Raw genomic sequence first — 19,877 nt, forward strand, 5'->3', positions numbered from 1 at the left:
GTCCTTCTTTCTCTGAACTAATAAATATTTATAAAGTAAAAGATTGGTAGCTGTCCCATGTGGCTGATTAGGGTACTTACCTGGCATATTATCCCTGTTCTCCATAATCCAAAGCAGAGGCGTGGTCTGGGTCTCATCTGAGTGCCTCAGCCACACAGCTGTTTACTGCTTGGGGCTTTCCCCCTCTTTCTTCCAGGGCACACATTCCACACCAAACCTCAGAAATTGTTCCAGTGAAAATATAACCTAGCAAATATCCTTGACCAGGTTTAACCTTCAGCCACAACAGTGACTGAATATTGAGGAACCCCTCTACCACTGCAAACTGCTGAGGACGGGCATGCCTCGCTTGATGAGAGTAATTGCTACTCTTGATAAATCCCTACAGCAGTGCTTTTCCTACAATCATTATTTCTATCCTACCTTCAGTGGGCCTGAGGCTGTGATCTGCTGTTCAGAGTCTTTTCTGGAAGAAATTAGAGATGAAAAAATCGAGGTTTGATTAAAAGATGCAGAGCTGAGTCACTTCAGTGGACTGATAACGCACATCCCTAACCATCACTTCCCTTGGCATCGTATCAGCTTTAGTCAAGTTGGGGTGGGGAGAGGTGGAAGATGCTTTGGGAGGGTGAGTTTTTTAGTTATGTGAACTGGCAGCTATATTTCTGATATCTTAGATATCAGTTTTCAGCTTAGTAGAGCTGAAAGTTCTTCTTTTTACAGCTTTCCACTCTACTTAGCTTTTTGCCAAACCATAAAGTCTAAGGGACTGCAATATTTAGTCTATTCATGTCCATATAGAGAGCTCATATTTGCAATATCCAACGTAAAGGTGGCTTTGCATGACTCCTGTTTAAGCAGCCGCTTGAGGATCCCTGAAATAAGGGAGCTCCAGAAGAATCACCCATCGTGTAAGTGCTTCAGAAGGTGTAATGCATTTCTTTCCTACATCCAGGCATCTCTAAATGCTGATTATTCCTGACTGTCAGCATGGCCTTTTGTAGCCACAGGTATTGGATATAATTGAGAACATCCATCAGATATCTCTCAATTCTCATCTAGTACTACACCTGATCAAGATTTTAGAAAAGGGTAAAAAAAGGGGAAATTGTGATGCAGCATTTTACCACTGCAAAAGTTTATTGGATTCAAGTTTGTTGGAGCATCTCAGAGTAATCTCTTTGCTTTATCAATAATTGCAATCATAATAGAAAAAATTATTTCATTTAGATGATCTGTTTCTACAAAATAATTTGACATTTCTCTAAAGCATTCTCGTACATTTTTTTAATTCATGGGAAGTTTAAAAATTTTTTTGTCTTTTTCAGATTCAGAAAGAAAGGAGATTTCATAATAGTGACATATCTTTTTTAGGAATTGTACAGTTGAAATTCTGTGGTGAGAACTTTGTTAATATATCTTGGATGAGAGCAAAAACTGTGGCGGAGATATCACCAAAAGAGTGAAGCTGTCAGCACAGTTTGTGACTTGCATGAGAGGGCTTGGGGAGCTGCTCACTTTCTGTAGAGGTCTGATGGCTCTAAGGATGGGTGTAAGGTTGGACACAGGAATCACAGCACTAAGCCAGAGGCAAAAGCAGGAACCAGGAGTCCTAGTCTGAACAGGAGGGAGTAGCAGCACCTTTGATGTCTGAAAGAAAGGGACAAGTTCCTTATGCAATAGAAATAGAAATACATTGAAATAATACTATAGCAAATGGAAATTGTTAAAAAAAAAAGTCCTATAAGGTCACGAGCACAAAAAAACCCCGCTCTGATTTTAAACCCCACATATTTGTGTGTAGTGAGTCTGCTAAAAGTTTTGCTTTCCTTTTCAGAAAAAAGTAAGCAACAACAAAATGAATGGTTCAAAATAACCGCATCTTTACATGTACTTGCAAAACAGTAAAGAATAACCTCAAGACTATTCATTTGGATGATTTTTGCCTCTTTGGTAGACTCAGGTGGTTTAAATAAGCTCAAGAAAAGGCAGCCATTATTATAAACTCCTTGTTGTGTTTTTATGGTATTTCTCCCCAAGTGCTTGTGTACTCTTGCTAAATAAACTGTGCTTTCAGAATATTACTGATCCCTTCTCCACAGTGGTCACAAAGCTCCAGAGAGAAGGATTACAGTACATTTCACCTAAAATCTAAATGTAACTTTGTCCTCCAGGTTATATCTGCATCACCTGGGATGCTCATACTGGTTTTATTTAACTGTTTTTACTGGCTGAAATAGACACTTGCAGCAACATAGCCAGGAGACCATGGGTTCAACATAATTTGGGGGGAAAAAAATACGAACAGCTTGAAAGGGGAGATAGAACCCCCTCCCAGGAGAGACTGGGGGACAAGAACTGATTCTTCAGGGACAGTGGGGAGAGGATGAGAGTTATGCAGTGGCTGTGGGAATTACCTTTTCTTTTAAAAAAATAAAAATGCTGTATTTCAATTTCTGTAAAGCAGACAACTTTTTTCAAAGTAATTGCTGAAACTTTAATCTTGATTTGATTGTGTCTGGGTTTCTTTTATTTGTGAATATTCCAACATCCAGCCTTTGATGTTACCTTTAAGCAGAGCTTTATCAGGTCCTGAAAATAGCTTCACAGATGAAAATTTTTTTCTATTGTATTAGCCTGGTTTGAAAAGAACACAATTGACCTGCTATAATAAAAGATTTGACTTTAAAGTTTGATCCCAGCTTACAAGGGTTTGCATCTCTTGGTTCTGCCTTTTGAACACTTAAACAAGAGACATTTTTCAGCTTCTAAAAGGCTTTTAGCTCATCCACATGTATGGACAGTACCTAATGGACCCTACCCATTTATTCATTGGTCTCCACAGCTGTGAAATGTGATTCTTTTACAACTTCAAAATGCTTTCTATTTTTAGGTCAAAATGAAAAATCCATTTGTCTTATTTAGCTTTTTAAATATTTATTTTATGGTATTTTACATTCTTCCTGCTTTTGCCCTGGGGCATTTCTTCAAATGTGCACGTGATTGAATTGGTTTTTGAGACTGGCAACAGGAGCCAGGTTTCACTTCCTCTGAAACTGCAAAAAAAGTGATGGGGCTTTATTAGAGAAAGGGACTATTGCATTTGCCTTGTAAGGAAGAAGAAAAGCTGTACTGAAAAGAATTATCATGATGGAAATTGAAAAAGAATGGGCTGAATTCTTTTTTGGATGTGCTGGCTATGCCAGGTGAGAATCTGGCCCAAGAATTTTTCTGTAGTCTGTAACTTGAGGGAGGCATGAAAAGTCAGCCAACAACATTTAATTGTCCATAGATCTTACCACCCCAATGGAAAAATATGATGATTTCTTACTGAGAAGCAGAAATAGATTCTGTATTTGCAATGTCTCTCCTATTTCCACTCCATAGGTCTGTGGAATCGAACATGTCAGGTCAAAGGATGGAAAATTTTGTTTCGGGAGAAGGCACTGATTGAACGGCTGAAGGCTGATTCTGCAGGCTGTGCTCAGGTGCAGGGGTTCCTGCTCACTTACACAGACCTATTGATGAGAACTGGAGCTCTGCACTTTACAGATGCTGGGCTGGGGCTGAACAACCCAGCTCCGTGTTTATGCGGTCAAAATTCTCACATCAGCTAATGGGAATTGTGTGAGAACAAGAATTTAGTAAAAGGGGAGAATGGCAGGATTTGGACCAGTACCAAATGCTTAGGAAAGGCTGTGCTTCCTGCCCTCTCAGTTAGAAGTTGGGTGTTGTGAAACAGTCAGTAGTGCCAAGACAGTTGGCAAGTGAGCAAGACTGAAATAATAGAATTAAAGGAGAGAAGGACTTTTTGCAATTAAAATTGCATGTACTGGCATTTCTAGTATGTGGCAGAGATCCTGCACATTTTACTCCTGAGTAACAAAGAACAGAGCTGTGTATGTCACCATGGAAATGTAAATGGAGCTCCTTTGACAAACAGAAATGTATGCCATTCCTTTATGCTCAGATGAACTGTTCGTAGTGGGATGCAAAAGAAGAATGGGATGTCTGTTACAGAAAAGATATGAACATGCAATTGTAGTACCTTGTTCCCCCTTCTGTTAGATTTTCATTAGGAGCTTAAAACATGCAAGGAGAAAAAGAGAGGGTGATTTTTTTTTCTGAACTAATTATTTAATACAGTATTTATAGCAGGCAGTGAAAAATAATAGTGATCAAACATGTGGCAAAGAGCACAGAGGTAAAGGTGTAGGTTTGTACACGGTGCTGCTTCTGCCTGGGATGTCTACCTGCTTATTTTTCCATAAAAAAAGGGGATGGATATTTGTGAAGGAAAGGAAATTCCAAAACGGGTGGGAAGCTGTGTTACAATATTATGAAGCTAATTGGAGAGATTTTTTTGTTTAGTTTTTATGATCAACAGATGTTTGGGAATTTGTGTTCTAATTCTGACTGCATCATTCTTTTCTTGGTTGAGGCATGAGTATTTGTAGAGTGCAAGTTAAAAAATGAACAACAATCTATACTGGGAGCTCAGGAATTCATAACCTTGCTAATATTCTGAAGATATCAGCTTATATTTTTGCTGTGTTCCATTTGGAACAAAGAGCTTGTTAAATAATATCAAATATTTTCTGGGGTTTATGTTGCTGCTTTAACATATGTTTGTGCTTGATTCCACCAAATACTTCTGAATTCAACTCCCACAATGAGTCTGAGTGTCTGGCTCACATGTTTGGGTATTTGAACTAGAAATGTTTCAGGAGATCAGCAAAGGGAGGTGGAGTTGCCAAGCCAGTTGCTCTAGAGTCAAACCATAAAGGCAAAGAAAACAGAGAAGGATTTAAATCCAAACTCTCTATTTACCTTTTTACTCCTTTCGGAGTTATGTTTTACAACTGTCATAAGATGAAATAACTTTAAAATCTTCAGCAAGCCAATAAACTTTGCAGTGTCCTGTTTTCCTCTCAGGAATAAGGATGAGGCTTCTGCAACTCAGAAAGGAAAAATTTTAATGGCATCTGTTGTTCACTTTATTTCACTTCTTTTCATTTCTTTCTAACAGAAACCACCCAGTTGCTTCTTTAACCCATATTCCTGATTTAAAATAAATCAGAGTAGCAAAGATGCTTCACCCAGCTCCTGTTTTGGATATGGAATCTTAAATAGTCTCAAGGAAATTTGTCATACAGATATAGTGTGCTCTTTGTAAGTTACAAAGTAACTTTTTTTTGAGTAAAGCTAATAGAAAAAATTAATGGAAATCATGAGCAATCTGAGGATTTTCTAATAACAGAAAAGGTCAGTAAATTAGTAATTGCCTCTGAAATATAATCATAATACTGCCTAGTGACTAAATTGGCTTATTAAAATATGCTCAGGAGTGACCATTAAACTATTCTTTATGCATTATGAATTAACTATCCTTTTTTTTTTTTTTAATTTGGAAGAAATTCACGTTTAGGAAAATTAGGGAAAATGCAGTGCATTCAAAGATAATGATAATCACATTATTTCTGTAGACATCGTGGAGAAGAAAGTAAGCTAAGGTGGTGCTCTTTGTTCCCTAGGTACTAAAATGGAACTGATTTTGAAATGAATGCGATGCCAGGCAGCAACACTTCACAGTCAGTTGGGACAGAAAATACCCAGCTGACCATGCAGGATTGCTGCAGGGAGACAGAATATTGGGCAGTCAGAGTGAGAACAGCGCTGGAGAAAGGACCACAGTAGATTATGTCTTCCTTCCTCACAAGGTATCTATTTTTCCCCCAGAAGTTAGTGTTTTAGTGTTTCTTTAAAAGCTGATATTCCACATCTAAGCTAATAATCCTTCAGGATAACTTTAAGGTAGTTGTTTCCCAAATACCTTCTGGAGGATCTGGTACCACCTTCTCCTTTCTGACCACCGTGTCTCATAGCCTGGATCTCATCTTGATTCCTGCTAAATAACAGGATTTTGATGACTGCAGCTTCCTCTTCCCCCACCACATCGATGTACATTGATAAATATTGTACTAGAGAAAAACTAGAGCAGATTTCTCTAGGAAGTACAAAAGAAAAATTCTGACATAATCTTTTTAAATTTTTTGAAGAAAACAGTTTTAGCTATCTTGGTAAAATGGACAGCCATGCTTGTAGGAGACCTCCTTTGTATAGAACTGTTGCTATTATTACTAATATTGGTAATAATATTATTACTATGGATAATAAGAAGTACCAGAAAATCAGGTATAGATCTGAATTAATAATGATGAAGCTAGGCATAGAAGTTATACTACTAAGAATAACCTTTTACCCAACATTTTCTAGAACATCAGAAAAAGCTCATTAATCAAATATTTTAAATTTCAAAACATCATGTTACTTCAAAAATAGAGCACTATTCAAAAATAGGCAATTCTCTCTTAGATGTGTTCTCTGAATGGGAGTTCCCTACATATGTAGGCTGCCCAGCAGCAGGGTAAGATGCAGCACACAGCTCGTTTCCCAGCCTGTTCCTACCCAGTACCACAAACATCATGTTCAGCACTGGTGTAGACAGGTCTGTGAATGACAATTCAGGAAGCTAGAAAAGTCTCAGTGAAGTAGACAGCTGGAGAGCTTGTCACAGAAAAATTACATTAAAAGATTCCAATCCACCAAGTCTTTTTTCCCATATGCTCAAACACCTGGAATACAGAAGAGCTTTCTATATGTAGGTATGTAGCCAGACAAAATGTTGTGCTGACTTCTACCTACTAGAAATTGGTACATCATTTGTTGTATTTAAATGCCCAAGGGACACACTACAGTCAGGAGCTGACAGGTACCAAGGATCTACAAAGATTTATAAAGAAGAGCTTGAAAAACGCTTGAAAATTATGTAACAAAGAAGGAATAATATATAATAACCTGATTCTGTTCTGATTTTCATCTGTATACATCTGAGGTAATTTATGGCAATCAGAGCAGAATTCTAGATTTGCATTTTGACTAAGTTTGATTAATGCAGCAGATACTGATCTTGCTATAAAGTTCTAAACCTTCCTTTTACATGTTATTAAAAAACCAAAAATTCTATATGTTATTCACAAACAGATGCTAATGTTGTTACCTTTCACAGGTTTTTAAACTAATTTTCCAGTATAAAGTACTGATTCACAGAGAACCACTAATAAAATCGAAAATACAGCACAGCATTCTTTTATGGTGCCAGCACTGCCTGGCAGTGCTCTTTACAAGGAAGTATTCTTGTCTGATAAAAGATTCCACAGCTAAATTCATTCATAAAATTAAGATTAAACAATTTTCTTGTATCTCTTCTACTTTCTGGAGGGGTCATGACTGCACTAATGAAGGTTAAGCAGACTGAGGAATGATTGGTAGAAAATCTGTGGGAGACCCCAAATACCTGTAGCTTATAGAAAAAGCATTATAGCACCTACCACATCATCTGTCATATCAGGTGAAAAAACTCTTTCTTCAATTCCCCAGGCATTTCAAAGATAATTACTCTAAATACAATGGGTGAAGAATCCTATTAGTTACGAGTCAAGTGTTCAAGCTCATTTTTTCCCCTCCTTCTGTTTCATAAATTTGGCTGGTTTTTCACCATCACTTTTTAAATGTACAACTGTGTTGAGTCCTACATTGAAATTATAATTGAAACTGAAGCCACAGAAACATGTAAGACATGCAGTGCCCCAGGTCAGTTTGCTGTGCACAAGCAGGACAGCAGGCAAGGAGCCTCCTTCTGCCAGGGGCCTGATCCAGGCCCAAGCTGCCTCCTCTGGAGTAAAGATCAGTGCTAGGACTCCCTGAGCAGACAATGGAAACTAAAAACCTTTGATGTGTCCTTACATCTGTTCATAGACTTGTCCACACTTGAACTGAGGAAGGACATGCTGTGTATTGTGAAAGTATTTCAGCAGATATGGAGTCATCCTGTGAGAATTTGAGACTGGGCATGTTGACTGTCTGCAGAGCACAGCTAGCTTAGTAGTGAAATGTCTGCATCTGAAGGAAAAGAATAACTCATGATTGCCATCTCTTTGCAAAGACTTGAGTTAAAGGGTAATACCAAAGCTATAAATTTTGCTGGTTTTGCTGTGGCTGTGAACCTACAAAACTTACTTTGTCTTAATGGAAAATCCCACGACAGACTAACAAAAGACTTGGCTGAGGGTGGAGGAGATTGACTTCTTGCAAAAAAAGTGTCTATCAGGGAACCAAACTAAAACATGAGGTTTGTTTGTGAAGAAGGGATCCTTGTGTGTGTTGCCATGAAGGTGGTGAGGTGTAAGTACACCGGATGGGCACAAGTAATGCTTGTCAGTCCCGGGAACCTGCGCTTCTACACTGTATTTCCACTGTTAATGTGTCTGGCAATTTGTTGTTTAAATGGTTCTTCTGACCACTATACACACCTCTCAAAAGGGAGAATGCCACAAAGGGCTTGAATTCAGGTGAACAGAGTGCACAGTTGTATGCAGGGTTTGACAGTTTCTCAGCTGCTTTGACATTTCTTCCCAGAAGAGACAGATGGGTAGGAGAGAGGTCTGAAAGCTCAGAAAGGAGACACGTCCAGCTCACTGCATATCCTTAACAGTCTCTTTGTGGGCTCTCTGCAGTGTGTGTTCAGACTCCACCCTGAGTGCACATCTTCAACCTCTTAGTTCTGTTACACCTGAGATTTTCATCAGGTTAAAGAAAACCCAATATTTCTCTTGCCCAGAGCAATTGTGGGCCCAAGCTTTTATAAGAGACTGATTGACGATGATTCTTTTCTCTGTTGGTAGGAAAGTCACGGACACTAAACCAATATCACCCATTAGGTCAATTTGTGAGGGAAGACACAAAAAAAAACTGTCACAAAGGGCAGTCAAGCAACTTAAAATTACCGACGCCAAATCAAAATCCTTCAAGCTCAGATGTCAGGCAAAACAGTCACGTTGGAAGGCAACATGCCGTAGCAATCATACTAGCTAACAAAGAATTCAAGAGGAATTTTATTAGAAATAGGAAATATGTTTGTAGCAGAAAATAGAAATGTAGTAAAATAAAAAAAAGTGAAAGTCATGCAGCAGTACAACATGAGAGTTTTAAACTCCAGTGCAGTCTTGGTGTTAACATATGGCTGGAGCTACTCAAAATGTAAAATCAGACACCCTAGAGACTAAATGTCTAGAAGAGATTCTGATTCTGGATAAATATACTTCTAACCAACGTGAAGAGATGAGAAATCAAAATCACCAGCCAGCAGCTTATCTCCACTGGTATGAAGAGCACACTCGGTAGGTGCAGAGTGTGTACTTCAGATGCCAGGACACAAACACTCTCCCAGAGCTGTCAAACGCAAACTGACCGGTGTCAGGAAAAGAGGCCATGCAAGAAAAGTCCTTGGAAACCCATTAGCAAGCAGGAGGCATTAGCAAGGCAGTCACAGCTCTGTAGGGCACTTGGACACAGCAGCAAATGGCAGGAGAAGAAAAGACTCTTTCCTGACCCATTCACTTACATTGGCAAGGAGTTACTAAGGCAAGGAGTACAATCATTAGAAGTGACCACATCCTTAGGTCAAAATAGGCGATTTCTTGATTAACTCAAAGGAGCAGAATCTTCTACTAAACCTTTGAAGTCTCTGGCACTCACAGCTAATCAAATCTACCCAATAACACCTGCATCATTTGTTTTATTATTTTCGACGGAGAACAGAATTTGTCAGAAAGCTTGAACGCTTTATTTGTATACAGGAGAGTAGCAGGGAAGGGTCAGGGGTTCAGCGTGTCCCAGTTTACTTGCTACGTGTATTTTGAAGTGCATTTCTCCTCATGGCTTTGAGACACTAGCAATCTATATGAAAAATACAAAATATTACCTTCCTCTTCCACTGTCTTGAAAGTTGGAGAGATAAGAGGAGCTGTTGGGGAAGCTGTGGCAAGAGGGTGATGTAGAGGAAAGATTGTTGGCTTCAGCAGGATGGATGTTAAACATTGCTAATGGTTTGGACACCTGGTCCCAGGTTACAGAGAGAGCACAGAGGCTGTAATCACAAAAGAGAGCACTTTTTGGATTTGAGCATCCTTCATCTCTGTCATCCAATGTATTTTCAGTTTCTTCATTAGATGTACAGAAAGGTATTAGTGAAAGGCTCAGTTGCTTTTCAAAGATTTGCTAAGCAATTCTGCTTTGGAAAAAATTATTCTGTGAAGTAAATAAATAAATAAACCTGACAAATGTGTTTTTTCCATAACTCTGCAGAACTGCACATCACCTGCTGGCACTTCTGAATTCAGTGTGCTGCATATCTAATTGTTTTTGCTCTCCTGTATTTTGCTTCCCTTTCAAAAGCTTTTTCTACTGCAATTGGTAAAACATCTTGTGGGCAATTCCTCTGCTTGCAGCCTTGCCTGTCACATTGCTTTTCCTTCACAAATATTATAAGGAAATAGAGAATGACTGTCTGGGGTGATATAGGTTCTTTTGTTGCCATTACGTATGGAGAGACTTGTGTTGTAAACCAGCTACCACCTGTTTTCTTCTGAAAATGAAAAAGCAGTTTCTTCTTTCTTATAAAATGCATGAAACATCTAATTAATTTTTCTCATATACAGTCATTTACATAATAAATCCTTGTAGAAACCCATACTGAAATCTTAACCAAAATTCTCAGTAACCCATTGTGACTTCATGTGTGTTTAATAGTAGTATTTTCATGATTTGGAAAGCGAGGGGGTGTGTACTGTCACACTGTGTTACTAAAGCCAAGAAATCCTGCAAATCATTTGCACTCAGTTTTGGAGTGACAGCTCCTTTGTAGCACTGTGCACGTCCTCTCAGGTCAACTCTTCTCAAACCTTAAGACTTTAGTGTTGGTACCATGGAGTATTTCCTCTTGCAGATGGGTTGAGCACTGTTGCTTCCAGCATTTATGCATGTATTTCTCCCAGAGAGTTTGGAGTTTGACACAGGTTGGCCTGTAGAGACCAAGAGGATGTACTCCACCTCCAGCTCTGCAACATCAGTGGGATCTGTTGTAGAAGGTTGATAAATTTTGAAATCTGGAGTTTTCACTCTCTATCTTTCTGTCTCTCAACAATGCACGAATCAGGTTTAAAAAATGTTGCTACCTTCTACTCCATCAAAATGTTGCAAACTCTTTCTATACTGTCTCAGCAAAGTATTTGTCATATTAAGAGCTATAAGATATTTATGCCTCAAACACCATTCTACCTTGATCAAGAAGGTATCAGCGATTTAGTTAACCATCAGTCACAAACACAGAAAAAGGTATGGCAGAAAAGCAGTGTGCCACTCAAGGCTGAGCATAGATAGATGGAGTTTAATCATCTCTGGAGCCTCTCTGGGGACTGTGAAGGATTTTCGAGAAGGCCATATGTGACTGTTAAATTGGCTTCAACAAATCAAAATTATCTGAAGCAAAATTTGATTTTTAAATCTATTTTTTAATCTAAAGCACTCAAATTTCAGATAAAACAAGTGGAAAAGGAACTGTCATTTTTAGGACAGAAATCTGTTTTTTTCATAGACAGTAACTGCTTCCTACATTTTTTTCTGAAACTGTTATTCTCCAATTTAAAACACGGTCAATAATGAAACATAATCTAACAATTATGCCAAATTCTCCTGTTCATTTAAATTCTGAGGTGGGGCAGTATTATGCTGACCAGGTCTGAGCCTTATACCTCTTCCAAAAATGCTTTACAGAGAAAGATGAGTTTGGTTCATATCAAATGACTAGTTTTCATCAATTTTTTCTCCGTCTTGGGGATAAAAGGGCCTGTGGTTTTTAGCTTGTTTAGCTCCAATGGCTAATTCTCTGAGTTCTCTCCCCTACTCTCTCTCCTTCTGTGAGTTTCCATGTCTCAATATTCACTGCAGTGAATGAGGAGTGGCTGAGGGAGCTGGGGGGACTCAACCCAGGAGGCTCAGGGGGGACCTTTTCACTCTCTACAACCACCTGAGAGGTGGGGTCAGTCTCTTTTCCCAAGTAACAAGTGATAGGATGAGAGGAAATTACCTATAGTTGCACTAGAAGAGGTTCAGATGGGGCATTAAGGAAAAGATTCTTGACTGAAGGGGTTGTCAAGCATTTGAACAGGCTGTCCAGGCAAGTGGAGGAGTCACCATCCCTGAAAGTGTAAAAATGTCGTGTACAAGTGGCACTTAGGGACATGGTTCAGTTGTGGACCTGGCAGTGCTGAGGTAATGGATGGACTCAATGATCTCAGAGGTCTTTTCCAACATAAACAGATCTATGATCCCGTGATTCCACCCTAAATTAATTCCAACAAGGTACCTGGTTAATTACGTATTTCTAACCAAACACTTGTGCAATTTTGAAGGAGTATTTTTCCCAAGGTGGTCATAAGTTGCAAAGGTAGTTAGCACTAGGCAATTACCATTTTGAAGAATAGATGTTGTCACCATTAAAAGTGGGTACTTAGAACACAGAGTAGCAGTGTCACATTCATCACAGCATCTAAGAGACAGGATGCTTAAATGCAGTGAGAAGGCTGTTAATGCAGAAATGTTTTAAAACTGCCATCAGATCTCTTGTAGTCAATACTGGTATTTTACATAAAAATTGCCTGCACTGATGATAAGGTAACTTGCCTGAGCTCGAATCATTGGAGAACAATCAAATATGATAAGTGATTGCCAGCTGCTGCCATTTTCAAGGTAGAGACAAAGAGCTGAGGTAATACAGCAAAGACAATTCACAGGAACTTCAAAGGAGCGACCCCTTCAAGCATTGTGCCATCCTGACACTCAGTCAATGTAAATGATACCTGATTTTTATAGGCAGTAACAGGTTTATTTTCAATGCATCCAGAAACTTCTCTCTATATGTAGTAGACACCGCCTATATTGAAAAACAGCATTATATATCCAACTTGTCCATAATTATTATTTAGAACACTCATTACAGAGACTGCCATAAAATATTATCAGACCATCTGTAGTGAGCAATTGCAGTTGTTGGTGACTGTGTCCGTGGTCAAGGGTGCAGAGCACTGTTACAAAATGATGCCCGACTGAACTTCAAATTCAATGCATTAGCAGAGGAGGCATATAAACTGAAGGATAATTTTTATTTTATAATACAAAGTTGTAATAAATATTGTATGTTTTTATGTTCAGGAAATTTCCATGAACTTACATGCAGCAGGGCAAAAATATACCTAATTTTTTTCAAGAAGAAAGGAAACACCTGTTTGGGGATCAATTATGAACTTCATAGAGCTATCAGGCCTAATTACTAAATAGCTACAGGATTCTCATTTAAGCAAAATCAACCATACTTGAAAACTAAACTTAGAATGTAAATGATGCAATCATTCATAATTCATTCTGCCAAGCACACAAAAGCAGAGCCTGCAGTAGGCTGTTTTTAAATCTTTTGTGAAGGTTAATACAGCCAATACTAGATTTTTTTAAAAGCTGTTAGGAAGAAACAGATCTTCTAAGGGTACTATTTTTTTATCCAGCATTTTATTACCAATCTTAAACTTGAATACGTCTGCTTTAGAAGAAAGACTTAGCAGAAAAGGTAAAGTTACAAGCAGTCTGTCTTTGAGAAGAGTAATCTACATTTCCTGCTCAACAGAAATATTAGCTGCTCGTTAAAGAATGTTGTATGGCCATTTGCAAGACTCCTACTTGCTTGTAACTGTTCAGCTAAATCTTAAATCTGGCAGTAGATAATGTCTATTGCCCATACATTAGTGGAATCAATGATCCAAGGTAATCCAAGGATAATTTCTCAGGCGAGCTAACTGAGGGCAAGACCTCAAGATCTCAAATACAGCTACAGCTCTCCTGGGGATGAAGAGAAGACTCTCGATATCAATCCCTGATTTGCAGGTCTTAGCCCTTTTGCAGGCTAGAACGACCACACAAATTAGTTGTCCAAGCTCAGGTTGCTGTTGCTGTTACCCTTATCAATGGAAACTCACTAGAACAGGTGAATATCAGCTCATCTTACCTGGCATTTTTATGTGAAATCACTTTTTGCACTCAAATAAATACCACCCCATGCACACATGAATATTATCCCCACAGATACCTAGTACCACACATTCCAAAGCAATAATTTATAGTGGTTAGACAATAACAACAACAACATCCACAATAATAAATAAAATATATAGGTTTATAGTGTTATTCCCTTATCAAAGTGCAAACTGTAGCCTAAGCTGAGAAGTTCAATGTTTATGGTGTTTCTGTGTACCTGTACTAAATACTTTTTAAGCTACTGTTAATCCTATGAGTAGCTTGGGAAAGAATTTGCAATAAAAATTATATTTATAAAATTTAGTTTGCAAATTGCTTGAACCGATTGCGAGATCCTATTTCTTTGGCATTATTTATTCTTTATCCATTATTATGGAGAGAAAAACAGAGCCTACTCATTGACCACAAATTCTTTGCTTATGTTGTAAATATATATAACGTATTCCTGTACCTATCATGTTTTTATATTCCATCTCTGTCATCTATCACTTCAGAAAATATTATTAAATTCCCTGTGCCTTAACCTTTCTTTGACAAAAAATACTACATTCCTCCAAAATCACTTTCCACAGACATTCCTAGCAATCAAACACTATACAATACAACCTCTCCCTAATTTCTGTCTTACTGTACAGGATATACACTTCCACGAAGCCAATAAAATTCCTGTGGATTCTGCACTGTCTAGGCACTGGGACTGTTTCTCTCACAGGGACAGTGTCCAGCCAGGAGTCGGTCGGATCCATGCTGGGCTGGCAGTCTCAGTGATCCATGTAAGTATAGCACTCACAGGGATGACTGGCTACAGACTGTCCTGAAAAACCTCTTTGCCATTAAAGCTGATTTAGGACCTTCTGTTAACTCTTGTTTACTCCTGATTGTTCAGCTTAAGACTGGTAATATCATGTACTGCTTCCCTCTTTTTATTCACACGGGTAAATCATATTAAATGGGGCTTTCTGCAGATGGTCGCTGTGAGAGCACATCTCTGGTTGAAGATAGATGGTAAGAAAGGGAATTTGAAATTGCAGCAAACCATGGATTCTTGTCTCTCCTGTCATATTGAATACCTGTATAGTCACTCAAGCTTTCACTTGAATTGAGGTTTGTGAAGAGTTGAATTCCCTAGAGGGTGTGCTGAGATTTTTAATTTAACGCTCATTAGTTCAACAAACACAATGCATTTGCATTTGCATTTGCAGGGCAGGAAAATAAATGTTTAAATGGAACTTAATCCCATATTTTGAAAATCTGCAAGTGATTTGAACTCTCTTACTGGTCACTTTGGATTTCATTAAAGAATGATGGCATGAAAAAATAGGAAGCCACAGTATTTTTCATAATTTGAAAATATAACATTACAAATAATTGAATATAATTGTCCAGAGATTTAAGTAAATGTTTCCACAGACAATAATTTATATAACAAGAAAGAAAACCCCGTTGTCCACTTAGAAGGGTTAAAGGTGAGGAAGTGGGAATACAAATTATGCTATGCAGTCAAATTCTTGACATAATTGCGTTTGTGTTTTGTGTGCAAAAACCACATTAAAACATGTTCCAATAGTAGTATTTACTTTAAAGAAATCTTTCTGCACGTTTATTAGGAAACAGTAAAGAAACTATGTAAAAGTTCAAGCCTTCAGCATGTTTAACCATTTATGAGTAGTTAATGAATATTTTATTAACTATTGCTTGAAAGAACAACAAAAGTGCTGCTTGCCAATTCAGAGAAAGTAAGTGATCTTTAGTTTAATGATTTAACACATATAAGCTTTATGAAATGTGCTTGTTGCTATGGCACACGTGCATTTCTCTGACAGAATAGATGGCATTGTTTTGCGTGAAGAATATCATTCCTTTTGGATCACTTTGAGTCTGTCTGACTTTTTTTCTTCTACAGGCATAGTTTCCTACCTTTACTCTCTTTTACTGAATAGTATTCTTTGCTCTTGGAAAAAATGCATCCAGCAATTGAGTCACCCCCTTTCTGAGAGTGAACAACCTTGTGATGCACTTTTTTCAAGTATCTGTTGCATTTACAGTAGTTGAACTGTGACATATTTTGAAAGATTCTGAAAAAATATTGCTATTTCTGCCAGTGGGAAGTGTTTCATGGATGCAAGAACAGTACTGAAAACAAAGCTCAAATTCCTACTATATAGGGTATTTTTACCTCTTTATATATCAAACACTATCCAATATACCCTTCTCCCTAATCCTGTCTTACTCCACAGGATATACACTTTCAGGAACTATTCATAATAATAATAACTAATTGTGAAACAGTGGTTGTTATTTTGACTATGGTTGTTCTAAAATGTCAGGTAAGTGTTGTTTCTGTAGATCCTGAAACAAATTCCCAGTAAAGAAGTTACAACTGAAACATCAAATCATTTGTATGACTAACGCTAAAATCTGATGGGAATTTAAGAGATATGATGTTGATAGGAAACTATCAGAAAGGATGACATGTAATAGGACATTTAAATGTATAGACAACTCAGAAGAGAAGAAGCTGGGGATATAGTAGATTAATGTGTTAGCTAGGATGTGGAATAACAAAGAATGATATTTGGGACACTGAAATGGCAAGTGTAGCTAGAAAGCTCAAGAGAATGTGTCTATTTCCTGATGCCAATAAGGAGAAGTAATGAGGGAATTACATGTTTAAATTACAGGCCTAAGAGATCTGCAATTCCCACTTAAAAGTATGGAGATCCTAAGAGTTTCTACTTAGAGATTAGATTGTCTGTGGGACACCTGTTTCCTGGTTAAAGCAGAGGAGGTTTTGAGTGGTGCAAATGCAAAACAGGGTCAGCTAATTTTTGCAGGAAAAATATCATGTCAAAAACAACACACAGTGTAAAACAGAGTACCACCAAAAGAAGTCCAGGTAGGAGGACTGGGAGAGAGACATGAAGACTAATTCAGTGCATCTCCAGTAGGGAGAAAGAAAATAAAAATGCCTATTGGAGATGAGTCATGAGGCAAAACTAAGGACTTCATATTCCACTGCAATTTAAAAAAAAAAAAAAAAAAAAAAGTAAGAATTCCAAGGAACAAGAGGATATCTGCCATATGACCTGAATTGCTTCACAAGCTCTTGATTTAAATGCTCTGCAGGAAAAAAAGGCTCCTATATTTGCAATTGAGTTATTAGATCGCAAACCAATTCAATTTCAGCTGAATCATGGGACCAGATGCAATATGAGCCTCAGAAATATTGATAATATTACAAATACTGCACTAGAGAAATGTAGCTGAGAGCTGGTGATATTCAGTATATGTACTGTGAGTCCTGTAAGCAAAAACAAGCTGTTAATAAGAAATCTGTGAAACAAGCAACATTATCTCTCAGAGTCTGTAACAGCTGACAGGCAGAAATACCTTGCTGAGCAACAGTGTCACATAAAGAGCAATTTGCCCAACAAGTGCCATCAAAAGTACTCCAAACTGAAACAGCGAGGACAGCAGCATTGATAGGGATCATCCTCTTTCAGCAGCCCTAGGAAAGCAATTGAAGAAGAAACAGGCATATCTCCAAAGGGGTTGTTACGTGTCAAAGCAGCACAGTATGGATCTGCCTCCAAACAGTGCTGACAAAGTCTTCTGGTAAACTGGACATTGGCATGGGCTCAGAAACTCTTAATAGTGAAGAGCAACATTTCTCACAGACAGCCTCTGAGGGCTCTTGCCTGCTTTGCCAACATTCAGGAGCGACTGTTTTGTCACTTTGTAATTGTGCAAGCTCTCCTGTCACCTGACAGAGTCTTCTTCATCCTGTGGTAAGTACCTCCAAACCCAAGTAACTATGGATGCTTCCAGGCAGCATTCTAGTTTACACTGAACTTGGTATAAACGGAACGAGGCATTAAGATCAGAGCAGATAATAGCTTTTATTTTAGAAAATGGAAAGGGCAAGGAAAAAGTTATGCAGTGCTATGGCATCAAGTTACAGTGACTGCTGAGAAAGAACACAAGGCTGAGTGGAGAAAAGCTGGTAATAAGCTTCCCTCCTTTGGACAGACAATTTCTTTGTCCATCCAAACCTTAAGAAAGCTACCAGAAGTACCGCTACAAGAGTCAAAATCTCCTTAACCCTCTGGGCTTAGTTCCCCTTCTTGTTAATGATTCACATCCACATTCCTGTATCTGGGACCAGTGTCCCCCATTGGGCTGCAAAGCAGGGTTCCTCCTGCCTCTCTCGCTGGAGCACTGTTGAACTCCATGTGGAAATAAACGCTGGCTGAGAAGTACGAGCAGGACTTTAGTCTCCTGGTTCTTACCTGAGAGGAGACTCTGATCTAATTCCTGCTTTAGTTAATGTTATTTGTACATATTGAAAAAGTATTGGCAGGAAAATAATCTTCTTTTCTCTCTCCTTGCACCCCCAAATAACTTAACAACTTAGTAGATGACAATGAGAGTTCAAATTCACTCAGGCAGAGAACAGAACGAGACCTGAATCTCCTTCATGCTTCAAAATTTACCTAGCCTTTAAGATACTAGAAAAGGGAAGATTGATGAAAATGACCCATTTGTGAATCTTCCTGAAAAGACACCAAAAAACTATTCAGCAAAGATGATCCAAATCTGTTAAGTATTTGAGGGGACTAAGTGAAACTGCATCTTTGTTGAATTTAGTGCATGGAAAAAAAATAATTCACCCACCGTTTATCTACAATTTTGTTTAAAGGGAACTAAGCATAAATTCCAGGCAATTTATTAACTGGTTTTATAAGACACATAGATGCTCACAACTTGAAGCAGATATTGTCAAGAAGAAGGAAGAGAGGGAGGAGCGTTCACTTTTCCAGTAATGAATGTTCAGTTGAGATCATGCATGGGACAGAAAGGGAAGTGCGAAGAGTACAGTGATTGACAGTGAATGGAGATTTCTGCCCCATGTGGTCACAGTGAAACTGTACAAAGGAAACTATAGGATACAAACACACAGGCTGACCTGGCTCCAGGACATTCACACTCGTATTGTAATCAGAAAATTGACAGGTGCTACTGTCTGCCGAAGTGCCCTGTTCAGACAGTGTTGCGCTGCAGTGAAATGAGAGGATTTCTTGCCAAACGGGCATTTCAGCGTAAGAAATCTGACCGCTGTACCCTCAATGCCTTCTGCAGAGTCAGTGGGAAAGGCAGCCAAGAGCTGGGTGGTGATGGCAGCATGGACAGAAAATGACCCCTGTGGCAGTGCTGGACCATCACAACGCACAGGAGTTGATGACAGAGCCTGCGCTGGAGCTGCTGTGCTCCGAACAGGATTGTCTCCTCTCCAGTGACCAGTGACCCCGAGCGGCCGCCAGCCACACACCTGGCCGGTCCATGTCCAGGGGACACAATGAGGTGGAAAATGCCGTGGATCGAGATAAAACCGAGATGACTTACCAGTTACTGCCATGGGCAACACTTGATTTGGGAAAAATTAATTTATTTTATTTTAAAATGGAGTCGGAAGTAAAGTTAAAAACTAGTCCGTGCCCCCACCCCGGGGGGAGGCTTCACTGCCTCACCCTGATCCTTCTACCTCCTCCTGCCCTGAGCTTCTCTGAGGGGCTCAGCCCTGCCCTGGGTGGGGCCGGTGGGAACCGGCCGGGACTGGCCAATTCCAGCCGGGACCGGCCGAGTCCAGCCGGGACAGCCCCCCTGCCCTCACGGGCCGTCCCGCGGCTGGAGATGGACATCCGGGACGGAGCAAGGGGCGCAAGGCAGCCGGACAAGGGAAGCACAGCCGCGGCAGGGCCGAGAGGTGCCGGGGTGCGTGAGGGAGCCGGGCTCCTCCCCACCCAAGCAGTGCCACCAGGTCAGTCCTTCTGGCTGGGTCTGGTTCATGGTCACAGTGACAGAGAAATCAGATGCAATTGCAAAATAATGGCCGA

At 39.2% G+C, this 19,877-nt stretch overlaps 1 protein-coding gene across 1 annotated transcript in view; it reads left to right on the plus strand.

The window, feature by feature from the left end:
- Positions 1–5,573: 5,573 nt before the first annotated feature.
- Positions 5,574–19,877, plus strand: part of SEMA6D (semaphorin 6D) — a 225,984-nt gene continuing 211,680 nt past the window's right edge. The window contains exons 1-2 of the mRNA XM_032122351.1: positions 5,574–5,720; positions 14,619–14,756. The gene's annotated coding sequence lies outside the window, so the exon portion shown is untranslated. The remainder of the gene's footprint in view (positions 5,721–14,618; positions 14,757–19,877) is intronic.

The sequence above is a fragment of the Corvus moneduloides genome, chromosome 13 (assembly GCF_009650955.1).
Source record: "Corvus moneduloides isolate bCorMon1 chromosome 13, bCorMon1.pri, whole genome shotgun sequence".
Taxonomy (NCBI): domain Eukaryota; kingdom Metazoa; phylum Chordata; class Aves; order Passeriformes; family Corvidae; genus Corvus; species Corvus moneduloides.